The 13,574-nt window shown below is 37.2% G+C and overlaps 1 protein-coding gene and 1 long non-coding RNA gene across 2 annotated transcripts in view; one reads left to right on the top strand and one right to left on the bottom strand.

Moving 5' to 3' along the window:
* Positions 1-13,574, top strand: part of pasilla (RNA-binding protein Nova-1-like protein passilla) — a 118,389-nt gene that overhangs the window by 64,548 nt on the left and 40,267 nt on the right.
* Positions 7,551-11,698, bottom strand: LOC141484627 (uncharacterized). The gene is made up of 3 exons (XR_012466712.1): positions 11,596-11,698; positions 10,819-11,314; positions 7,551-10,716 (listed from the first exon to the last, which is right to left on the bottom strand). It is a non-coding gene; the product is annotated as an uncharacterized lncRNA (long non-coding RNA).

Here is a 13,574-nt window from a genome sequence, read left to right as displayed (position 1 = left end):
ATCATCTCCAATAACTCTGAGCCACACGTTAAGAGAAAACTGTTGTTTAGGTTAGTTTCGACAAAAGCGTGAGGGTTTTCATCATCCATATGTGGTAATTATGAAAATTAATAATCTTGTCCCGAACTACATTCGTCTGTGTGAATTCTAAGTCTTCAAGTCACAATTTCTTCTAATCATTTCCAGCATCCAATTGCAAAATTCAAGACGGTTCGCAAAGTCCCGCGGTGGGTTCAGTGCCTGTATGGTAATGGTATAAGAGTTGTTCCTTCAAAATTTACCGTCGTATGATCAACATTTAGCTGAAAAATCTATTTTAGTACTGGTAGTAGGTTGTTCTTCAATTTCAAATTATTGTTACTGCTTCTCAAGCTGTGGTGTTCGTACTTCTCGATGGCGACCACAATCCTGCGTTCTTTTGTCGAATGAACCATATTCTCGTAATCGTTGATGAAGTCGAGCAAATATTCTAGAAATATTCTAGAAGCTTCTAACCCATTTTCCTGCGACAGACCGTAAAAGTAATGGATATCAGCCATTTCCTCATTTGTGTATGCCATTTTAATAACAAGTGAATTATTAAATTAACAAATTAAGAACAGAACAACAACACACAATTAGTATTAATTTCATTTCGAAAATTCACAAACTGACAGCGTCATACCAATTTAATTGTCACTATCGCTAATAGCGACCTACTAGATAGATTAGGTTCGTATTTCGCATTTATGACGATGTGTCTCTGTAGTTGTTCCTGAAATAATTTTTGCTGCGAACTGGTTTATTTTGGGCAAAAAACCCAAAAGACATTTTTTGTTTAGAATGAAACAGGCTATCGGAAATAAATTTTTAAATGGTAAACAAATAATAAGACAAAAGTTACATTGGAAATAAATTTTAGGGGTTGCGTTTACCATCCCTTACAACCATGGGGTACATCAAACAAATTTCTGGCTAAGTGTCTTTTTGGTAGTACAAAACGTCAGGTTAATTTCAATATTGTAACTTTTTTAGTGCTTGTGAAAAAAATTGTTATACAAATGTTATGTACCCCCTTTAAGGGGCTGTATCTTAACAAGGGATGCTCCAATGAAATTTCTTTATATGAAAGATCCTATCTTTTTTTCGATGAGGAATCACCTCCTTAAATGTTTTATACTTATTTAGTTACACCCTGTATAGCTTGTTAAAATAATATTGTTGGGTTTACTGATTACTACATAAGGACACATTGTAAATATATTCAGATACGCAATATTGTGAAATTAATTTTTATACAGCTGAAAATTGTTTTATATATAGCATAAGCATAACATATAGCATAACATTTAAACATTACATAAGGACATATTGTAAAATAATACATAAGGCTAATTGTAAAATTAATTTAGGGTGGTATACCTGTATGGGTGGAATACCTGTATGGTTTACCTGTATGATATATCTGTATAGCATGAATAGCTTTAGTTTCGCGAAGTTTCCAGTTTTATCTTCCTCTTGAAGATGATCATTTGTTGATCGAAACACGTGTCGTTTACGAATAAGGCAGCAGGCGCGCGTGTTAATAAAAAAATACTTTTTTCAAATGAAGAAGTACATGTACAGTGAGTTCGAATTATATCAAGGAGGTTACTTACAGCGCCATCTGCCCGCGAATAGATCAATCATTAATGTCGATAATTCTGTCAAATACAGATTCCGAGCTTGAGAGTTACAAACAAACGAACAAACAAACAAACAAACATACATACATTCATACAGGTGAAGCTAATAAAAGCGTGTTAATTAATTGAAAACGGACAAAACTTCTGAAACAACTTAATTATTTGGTGGAGGAAGTTTTTCTGAATTGTATTCCGATTTGTCCACACTGTAGATTACTTGTCTATGGTGATGACATTGGGTAGAAAGACTTGAAGATTATTTTCAAAACGAACGATCACTGAAAAAATTAATTTGTGACTGACATTGATTGTTACATAACATGACAAGTTTTTCAGTTAGAACCGGTTAAAGAATTTCAACTCGGATAGCAGTCACATCGAGAGAGAGAGTGTTACTATAACTGATATGGTATAGTTCTAAACTTTTTCAAGGTTAAAATGTGTTGCGAAACCAGCCTTTCGGTGATCTAATTTTAATGTAACTAGCGCAGAACTTGTTTGTCATTAACAACACGAATTGAGTGAACGATCTTGCCAGTGTTTCTATATAATTTAATTCTATATTCATCTTAAAGATGTAAAATTTGACAATATGGATAAATAGCGTTTCGTCCCGGCTTCGCACGGCTGCGATGCCGATAGTAAATATAAATTCCCCTGCCGAAAATTCAAGGAGAAAAAGTGATGAAAAGGTAATTTTTATATGTGAACGAGGTCCTCTTATTTCCAGGGGGGCGCCCCAGTTGGAATATTTGAAAATTATTTCTTATTGCACATCTTCATCATAAAACGAACCTATAAATAAAATTTCAGCCTTCAAAAATATAGCAGTAGAAAGAAACACTGACGAAAAGGTGATTTTTATGTGTCAACGAACCCCTTTCACACCCACGGGGAGCGCCCCATATTTGAAAATGTTATTTTAAAGTCCATCTAAGACCTAAGAAGCACCTATATACCAAATATGTGGCATCCTAGGACTCACCATTACGCAGAAACAGAGACGAATGAGTGAGTGTTAAGTGAGGGACTTTTGCATTTTCAAGTATGGATTTCCAAAATGATAAATGTTCGAAACTCTGTATATTGTTTGGTAATTCGATTGGACATAAAATTCTCTTTTCAACGATATAACACATGTAGTCATTTACATTCAGAATGGCGGCGTAGCAGCCATTTTCTCCACATCCAATATGGCGGCACCGTGACGTCATCTTTAGAAATATTGTTAAACCACTCTATGTAGGAAAAACATACAACGAAATTTGTCCATTTCTTGAATGATAATATAATAAGTGACTTACCGGACGTAAAAAATACCATAAACTCATTAGATCATTTGAGGTCTTGATTACCTTTCTTTTGTTTTGAACGTGGTTCAATGTTTTATTCAGGTAGCGATCTCTTTGTATCGACTTCAAATAAGCCGTATATTTCATTCAATTGATATATTTTCCTATCGATTTTAGACCACATGACTTTTCGTATCATCGATTGTTTTTAGGATCGCACTTCAAAAAGCAAGATCCCCTCCTTTCCTCATCTCCCACGAGTCTCTAGAAAACTTCTGAGGGTTAATTGTGAGGTAGCAGTGGCTAAATTGTATTGGGCTGTTTCGAAAGTTTCGTCCTTTTCAATATCATATGTTTTTGTAGCTCCATTTCCCAATAAGTATTTACTCTAGTCTGTCGTGCTATTTACTGATCGATAGAGAATGTTAAACTCAAAAGGTTGTTGTGCATGGAGTTGTATCGGATGTTCTACCGGTATCAAAGGAAGTGCCACACGGATCTATCCTTGGGCCCTTGCTTTTTAGCTTATACATCTGCAATTTTCATCAGTTTGTTAAAAAATGCACTATACCGACGACACACACTTATATTTCTCTTTTCTGCCTCGTAATTCTATCTCTGCTCAGTCATATATTGATAAGGATCTTCAAACCATCTTTGACATTTCTACGGCCCATAAGCTCAAGCTGAATCCTAATAAATCTGCAATAATGACGTTTGGACCAAGAAGAACCAACTCCACTTTTCAAGTCCGCATCGAAAATGAAATACTTTCCTCCGTGACCACTAAACATGTCAGCTATTCCAAATCGTGGTTTCCTCAACACAAACTAACGAGTCACTGATCATGTCAAAAATTTCTTATTGCGACAGTGTTAATGGACCTGCTTTAAGACAATCGGATGCTCGTCGTCTACAGCGTATTCAGCGTATACGCTGCGTATAAACTGCATCTACTCTTCAACACACATAAAGTTTTGATATCTCATCAACCTGATTACTTACTGAAGAAGTTTTGAACATTATCAACAATAAATAATGTCATCACAAGGAACAGTTCAGTTTTAGTCGCTCCCCAAACACAAATCTTCCATTTTCACCCGCTGCTTCTCGTATAAAGCACCTAAACATTACAATCAACTATCCCATGAGTTTAGATCTTATACAATAAAAAAATTGAACAAAAAAGACTAAAGTCCATTTAATTGTCTAGTCTCTTGTCCGTTCCCGACTTTTGCATTATAAAAAGGACTTTTCTCTACCAGTGTTGCATACATTTTCTGATCTCGTCAGTCCAGGACGAGGATTTGCTTTTGCGCACCCAAAACGATCCTTTTTTGTTTATCGGACTGTCACGTGTGATGAAAATTGGATCCTCTACGCCAACATGAGACGTTCAAGACAGTGGTTGGACACCAATAAGCCACCTAGGCACCTTCCAAATGCCAAAAATCACCAAAACAAGACCATGATTGTTGTATGGTGATTAGCGACTGGTGTGATTGAATATAACTACATAACTACTATAACTACAACCGGGCCAAACCGTCAAAGCAGGGCGTCGAAGTTCTGCCGCACTCACCAAACTCCCCAGACCTTACGCCAACCGACTACCGTCTTTTCAAGCACTTCGATATAACTTTCTCACTGGTAGAACCTCAACCAATCAGGACCAGACAGAAAAGGCTTTCGTCAACTTCATCGAATCCCGAGCATAACATTTCCATGCTGACAAAATTATTCGAATTGTGTTGCGTTAGCAAAAGTGCAAGGATTCAAATGGCGCTTATTTCATTTAAACTGAATGACTGAGATATTACACTTAAACTGAAACGTCAAAGCGGAATATGATATCATGGTTTATTCACCCGGTACATAAACATTATCCGGCGAAAGATGATCCGTAGGCGAAACCGTCATCGAGTAGTCGAATGCCGGATGGTTTTTCAAGGTCAGTCGATGCACGCGGCAACTGAAAAATTGGGTAATTGGCACGTCGTGATCTAAGAACGAGCAGCGTTTGTTTTTCTGTTATGAAACCACCAGCTCGGAGGTACGAAGAATGTTGAGGAGGTGTGACCGGGGCTTGTTCGTTTTTTTTTTCTTCATGAAAACACAAAAGGTCTTCGTATTAATCAACCCGTCAGGCATCGATATTTGTAATTCAATGTGAGACTTGTTAGTTTCTTGTGAAATCGAAACGATGATAGCTCGAGGTTGAGGAGGATATGCTGTTTTACAACAATTGGTGAATTGCCTACAAAGCAATATACAGGGCTTTCAAAAAAAACTTCACACTCCAGCTTTTCCAAGTGGAAACTTCATGAGATGGAATGTAATGTGATGGCCGGGTTTCATATTTCAATGTTGGCAGCTATGATTCTCGTCGTGACTGTCAATAGGGCAGATAAGTCCTATTAGCCTTGAACAGACAGCGTGTTACCTCAGGGCTAGTACTAGAGTGCCACCAAGATTTAGCCAAAGCCTCGGTAGATAACAACATTATCCTGAGGTGGGTAAAAGGGCACAACAGGAGTGAAGGTAATCGCATTGCCGACTCTTTAGCCAAGGAAGCGGCTGGACTAAGAATTTCAGGACTCAGTGGCACCAACGGCCTGATGACTTTGACAATTGCGGAACTAGCCAAATGCTCAATCCCTGAAGAGATGAGATGGCAATGTTGCCAGGATTACCCTGGGCGACCCTGGGAAGCTGGTGCCTCCTTGATATGGGGCTAGTGAACAAACCTCTATTCAGGATGTGTGAACAGGAAGATGAGTCTGTCAGGCATGTCCTATGCGAGTGCCCGAAGTTATCGTCAATAGGAGAGTGTGTTCGGCGAGTCTCGGCCTACACCTGCCGATATAAAGAAGATGTCTCCTAGTGATCTGTCCACCTTCATGGAAAGGGCAGGATGGACGATGACCTAGGAGGACAACTCCTCGGGAGGATGTACAATGGGTCACATGTGGCCTAAGTGCTGTTCCATTCCCGAGTAGAGAGGACTGGATCCTGCGGGAGAAGGAAATATCAAGAGCAGATAGTTGTTGGTTCACAGATGGATCAAAAACACCTTCCGGTTCTGGTGCTGGTGTTTTCAGTCGTATACCCAGGACAGAGTTATCTACCTGCCTAGGAACTTATGCGACTGTATTTCTAGCGGAAATTTACGCTATTGAATTGTGTGTGGAGAGATTGGATAAATCCAACCTCACTCACAAGTCAATAAAAATATTCTCGGACAGTCAAGCGGCGTTGGAAGCTCTTGGCTCCTACCGAGCAACGTCTAAATTGGTAGCAAACTGCCAAAAAAGACTCTCCTCGATAGGAAGACTGAACAGATTACCTCTGGTCTGGATTCCTGGCCATACTGGCCATCGTTTTGGGCTTTGCCAAACAATCACTGAACACCTGGATGGCAAGAAGAGTTATGGACTTTTGGCAGATTCTTCCAGGATTGGCTCACTTCAAGGCGTTCATTCTCCCTTCGAAGCTTGATTCGAAACAGTTGTTGGACTACAGTAGGGATGAACTACGATGTCTAACAGGCCTTCTTGCAGAGACTTGGACTGTCGGAAGACAGTGTGTGTCGCCTCTGTCTGGAAAATGATGGAACTGCAGAGCATATACTTTGTGCCTGCCCCGCTGGGGACCGAATCAGGTTCTTTGAGTTCGGCAGATCCGTTCTCTCACCATCTGACCTGAAAAACCACTCACCATACAAACTAATCGGCTTCGTTAAGAAGCTGGGTTTATTTGGCCGAGCGTGAATAGGTGTGAGCCACAATAAACCCTTATGGGTTGCGGTGGAGGGTCGAATAGACCCACTCACTTTAGACCTACCTACTTACCTAAGTGCTGTGGGCTTACACTCACCATTCCTACTCTACAGTTACAGATACAGATCTGTCAATGTCATTGGTCGGGCTAGTTGAGATATTTGAACTATTCCATCGATTAGTGTTTCGAAATATTTGAATCGGTAATATATGGTCAATTTTAAACTGAACTGTAAACATTCCAGGCTGCATCATCTAGCGGGAAAAGATGGAGTTAAAAGAATTGACACAAATTGAGTGCTACCAACATTGAAATCTAAAAGCCCGGTCACCATATAATCCTTATAGAATACTGTCGATAGACCGTATTTCGCTTGGGAAAGAGGAGGCATTTTATGTTATAATGATGGTGATACTTGCCGTTGATTTTATTAGGAAACTAGCTGACCCGACAGACTTCGTCCTGTCAAAAAGATTTGTAATGTGGCAGTTTTTTTGCCTACGTATTTAAAAAAAATCTCCTGAACAGAACCGTCACCCTGGTGATAGGGCGTTGTGAATAAAAAATAATTAAATAAAACATATATGAGGATTTAAAAGTAAGTAATCGCTTTATTGTTAATCATGTGAATCATAATTATTATTATTATCATTGTAGTGCTTTGTGGTATACGATGTTTTTTGTTTGATTACCTGGCGCATAGATAAACAAATCTGATGGTTTTCCAACACGGGAACAGGCAACATACAACTGACCATGTGAGAAACATGGGTTTTCTAGATTAATACCACAAACACTTAATGATTGTCCCTGGGACTTGTTTATAGTCATAGCAAAAGCAAGCCGCACTGGAAACTGTAGTCGTTTAAACTCAAATGGCACATCAGTCGGAATCATTGGGATGCGCGGTATGAGAACATCTTCTCCTTTATACTTTCCTTTGAGTATAGTTGCTTCTATCACATTGTTTAGTAATTTTTTTATCGCTAACCGTGTACCGTTGCAAAGACGCGGTTGGTTGATATTTCGCAACATTATAACCACCGATCCAACCTTTAATTGAAGATTGTGAGGTGGCAATCCTGGCAAATCCAGCGAGTTTAAAAATTCCGGTGGATAGTTGACTACATCATCTTGATTAGTAGCCGAATCAACTGATTTATATATCCTCAATTCGCCTGTAATTTGTTCTTGAATTTTGAAATTTAATTCATTTACATCTATGTTTTTTGCAGCCAGTATAGCTCGTTCGCTCAACCAATCATGGTTTCTGTAATTTTGAGAAACATCTGGAAACACCTTCTGAATAAGTTCATCTTTTGATCGAGTTAACTGACAAAAACTTTGAGGAAAGTTAATGCAGCCAGTCAACATGTCTATAGGAAATTTGCCATTACCAATGTCAATGAGTTGTTTAGAGAATATGTTTCCAGATTGGTCATTTTGCAACTCGACACGCATATTCTTGCTTAAATGAAGTACTTTGACATGTTTCCACAAATTGGAGGACTTTAGACATGCATTGAGTTCATCAGCTGGCGTTGATCGTGGAATCACTGGCAATGTTTGACGAAAATCTCCTGCTAATAAAATCATTGCACCACCAAATCGGTTATTATTGCTCCGTAGATCTTTTAAGGTTCTGTCTAAAGCCTCCAAAGATTTTTTATGTGCCATCGTGCATTCATCCCAAACAATCAATTTACATTGCTGCAAAACCTTTGCCATTGCAGAGTTCTTCGAAACGTTGCAGGTTGGAGTTTCATTGCTTTGCATATTTAATGGCAATTTTAGTGCTGAATGGGCTGTTCGACCACCTTCAAGCAAAGTTGCTGCGATTCCCGACGAAGCGAGTGCAAGTGCAATTTTATTTTGTGAGCGAATTGTTGCTAATATTAATGAAATCAAAAAAGTTTTTCCTGTACCACCAGGTGCATCTAAGAAGTAAATCCCTCCAGTTTCATCATTTGTTACTTTCATTAGAGTTTCAAATACATACTTCTGTTGTTCATTTAACAGTGGAAGATTTGTTTGAATTAATTCTTTCAAAGCGTTGAGATCATACAGTTTTTCTCGATGCAACTCTTGGTTAAAAGCGTCATGCATTGGACGATTGGGCGCGGTCAGGCCTAATTGAATTAATAGTTTGTTTGACATTATCAAGCACATGTCCTCAATTGAAATCAATGCTTCATTGTAAATTTCTTCACTGATTTGTATATTTGGATTTCCCATTCTATTCCGTATTTGATACAAAATATCATCACACATATAATCTTTGTACTTGATCCACAAATCAATTGGGTTTGATGGGAAGCATGTAGATATGATTATAGAAAACAATGTTCGTATTTGATGAGCGTGTGATGATATTACAGCATCATTGAGAGTTTGATCCCAATGAGCGTCATTTTCAAGCAATTGCAAACGTTGACAGGCTTCTCTGTAGGATCCACACAATTCACCATCAACAGTTCGTAACTGTTGGAATGATGTTGGGCCACGTACATTGACTAATAGCAGTCGTAAATAAAAACATTCATCATTGCTTGGATGTACTGAATAAATCCGGCCAATCGCATCGGTGGAATATACATCTGTATATCCTGGAACTGGTTTTCCTTGTTTCCGTCGTATAAATCTCCTTGAGGATTGATTCCAGGTATAATATTTTGGCATTTCAGAATATAGCAATGTTTGTGCGAAATCATCGTTTTGGCATGTCTCAAAAAAACTGGTTAATGTAGTAGATGGTGGCTGAGCAGCTCTTTGTACTGCGTTCTGTGCTGTAAAATACACTCTTTGTCCATTTTCTAAATGCACAGCTAAGTGAACAACAGAAGGGTGTCTCTCATGAATAGGAAAAGAAAATATTCGCCAAACTGCTTCATTACTACTGACATAGCGGCCCATTTGGTATTGGGTAACTTCATCATTGGAATTCTCTGCACCAATTCCAATCACAGCCATATCACTTCCTTTGGTTACATATTTGCAAATGTATTTAATAGATTTCACTGAATGGCAAGATTCAACGTTGATGTGTGCTTTGAATGTCTTTGATAAAATGGGTGAATATGGAACAATCCAACGATTATCTATTTCAATATCTTGTTGATTTAATTTGACAATTGTTGATTTTCCATTGTCTGCTGTCGATCTGCGACGATACAATGGATAACCGTCATTACCAGTAATTGTTTCCGATATTAATGTCCGTGGATATCGTTTTGAACATTTACCATCCATCATACACGGTGAATTTTGATTAAGAGTTCCACAGGGACCATGTATCATGTTTTTGATAACTACCTCATGCAATCCAGGATCTACTTGTACATTAGGGATTTCAGCTGATATCACTGCATCAACTTCATTTGGCCTTATCTTTTCAACCAACCAAATCAAAATGTGTGCATGTGGCAATCCTCGTTTCTGCCACTCCACAGAATACATCCAGCAGCGTGTCTCACCAAACACATTATGTTTTACGATGAAATCCATTAAAGATTTCAACTTTTGTCTAAAGACTCTGGCTGTAATATCATGACGATCAATGGGTGATTGCCCAGGGAATAACTCCTGCTTGATTTCTATCCATTGCGGATTGCATGTAAATGTGATGAACAAATCTGCTGTACCATAATGACGAACATACGACATGGCATCTTGAGCATATTCGTGCATATGCCGAGGGCTTCCGATGTATGTTGCTGGAAGAATAGTCATCCGACCGACATTCTGTGCATTTCCATCAGTATTAATCGCATCTCGAAGGTGAATATACTCTTCAGATCGGAGTTTGGTTTGATTCAACCTGATGAATGTTAATCTCTCCGTTTCAATTTTAACATACATGTCAACAACATATTTGTGATATAATCGCCGACATTTCAATATGTGATTTTCTTCATTTTCCCGAATCATTAGGCGGTATGAATAATAGTTCATTGAACTGACTTTTTTGTTGGTTTCAGAACCTGTAAATAGATTTTGTTTTAATAACATTCAAATATAAAATTAAAATACATAATATAATGACTGAGATATTATCGCCATAGCTAAACTAATATTTTAGTTACCTGTAATGGGATTTATCATTTTTATTGAGAAATCGTAGCCATCTTCACCTTGCCAAAATATAATGGGATATTGCAGTGCATCATATGAGCGGTGTGTTTCCTTTATACGTTGTAATTGATCATTCCGACGATGTAAAACAATATCACGGGATTCCAAGTTTTCTCCAACTACAACGATAGCAACTTCATCAATAGTTGGTGCATTAAAACGTCTTGTATGTTGACCTGCAGGTGTTTTATCAGCTCTGATTACAATTTTGTGATTATCGGATGGCATCAGATCCAGGGCAGTTTTAAACAATATAATCAATTGATTGTGTTGATGAAATAAAGTTTGTAATTGTTCTACAATAGACCTCTTTACTAAATTGTTATGTGCACAACGCAGATCAATTTCTTGTGGTGAATTGCCCATAAAATAAATTTGCAGGAATTTGTTGTCGCTATCTGACACTGGTAACAGTGAACCTGCTCTGTGATATATTTGCCCTTGTATCTGTAAATAAAAAAAAATATTATGGTGTGGTATAAATTAATGGATTGTCAGTGATCAAACTTAAATAATATTTGATCTTAAAAAGTATATATTTAGTTTTAACTAATATCTATCAAATATAAAATATAATAAAAGTGTCACTGAAACTGAATCACCATATAATATGATGACTAAGTGATATATAAGTGATTAAGAAATTGAAGATTAGTGACACATCTTAACTTTTATGACAGAAAATTTTGTTCGCTAAAATAATTATGAGTAACTGCTATAATACATACCTTGAAAGTTGGCATAAAATTTTCCCGAACTACATTTGTTGCCCCAAATGAAGTCATTTGAAAGCAATTGTTATATTGTTGGATATGTGTCAAAAAATGTATAGAATCTGTTCCTATTCCTGAAACCAATGAGTACAATGGTTCTGGTGGTGGATCCAATGGTATCAATTTCACTTTACCATTTGCGCAACACAATCCATTGGCTTCGTTTTTGTATTTTAATGCCTTACAGTGTGAGCAAACCGAGTTCATAGAACCAATAACAACACATTGGTAGTTACTGTAGTCAATTGACACATCGTAACTGAAAGCAGCTCGATTCAAACTTGCGCGATTATTAGTTGAATGTCGCGCTCGCGCTTCACGCGTTTGTGATATCCGAATTCTTTCACGTTCATTTCCGTCGTCACGTTCTTGTGCAGTACGATTAGATCGGTAATTAGCTTGGTTTGTGGCATTTCTGGTTCTTCTACCTAAATTGCTTCGTCTTATAGGAGGCATATCAAATATAAATTATTTTTTCACTAATCACGAACTAAACAAACACTAACTAAGTAAACACTCTGCACAAAACACGATATACGAATTTGTTTCGTGTATCAGTTGACAAAAGCAAACTCGTAGATTAGGTCACAGACAACTTTTTTTTTTTTTAAATTTGATATGACTTGAAGTCAAATCCTTTTAAGCCGTACGAATTGTAATTTGGATATTAAAAATAATAAAACACTGTTGGTAACGCGATTTTTGTTTGACTGATGTAATGACGTGGAAACTGATGCATTTTATCTCGCGTGCCGAAACTAATACAAAAGAAACGCGAGTTTCGGAACGCGACATTAAACTCCTCCAACTATGTATTCTGTGCTCCAACGCACACACGCACATTGTTTTGATAGATATGATCTTTGACGTTAGGAACACACCTACATTGCTTAGACAACAGTGAGTGCTTGTAATTTAATATGAACTTTATACCATAGCAATAAAGCTCAAATTGACTACGTTTTAGTTACAAATCATTTGTATAGGAAAAAGAAAAGGGCTATTTTTAGGGTTTTTCCAGCAATAATTCTAATTTTTCTCGCCGTAAAAACCATCCTTGAACTTCAACGAACATTTTAAAAAAAGATTTGGCCAAATTGGTCGAGGCGTTGTTGAGTTATGCGCTTACCAACACATTTTGCGATTCATTTTTATATTATAGATGTCAAATAGGTAACAAATAATTATCTTTAATTTCAGGAAATTTAATAGAAGCAAATCTTCAGATGGATCGGGAGTTCATGAGTTGGCTCGTAGTTCTAGTTCAAAACTCTACATTGATCAAACGGGAAGAACTTTTATCCAATGAATGAAAGATCATAGAAAACGTTTTGTGAATGAGAAGACAGAATACGATTTAGGTTTGAGAGAGGAATATTGGAAATCCAATATTTTGAAATGCTTTGAAATCAAAAGATTCAATAATTCGTACTATGTTTTCTAATGGTAAAATTGGAAAATGAATCAATATTGGTACGAGAACACAGTTAGTTTTATTAAATGTTTTTCAGGAGTTTCTCACTAGAATTCTTCAAATACTAATACAAAAATACTTGTTCCTATTCAACTTGTAATCCGAACAATCGTTATGGATTCTAATCAGATATCATTCAAAGGATTACTACACTGTCATCCTCAATGACATCGATGTTTCGGACACTTGCCTTATCGGCTTTTCAGCACCAAATCTGGATAATATTACAAGATAAAGCACTCGATTCACTCATAAAATTACGACTTTATGTCACGAATTAGTTTAATCTACTCATGTCATCGACGACAGTACTTAATGACATTCATTCGCTTTGATTATATTGATTGATTATTTGATTTAATCGCGGCCATAGGAGTCTTGTTTAAATTGAAAGGGGTCTATTTTTGGGAGAGATTCATTTTTGGATATCTGTGACTGAGGAAATCTCTAACGAGGGATG

Source organism: Leptinotarsa decemlineata, unplaced genomic scaffold (assembly GCF_025532065.1).
Source record: "Leptinotarsa decemlineata unplaced genomic scaffold, Ldec_3_MD MMD2_tig00026282_RagTag_RagTag, whole genome shotgun sequence".
Lineage (NCBI taxonomy): Eukaryota > Metazoa > Arthropoda > Insecta > Coleoptera > Chrysomelidae > Leptinotarsa > Leptinotarsa decemlineata.
This window is presented reverse-complemented; position numbering and strand designations above follow the sequence as displayed.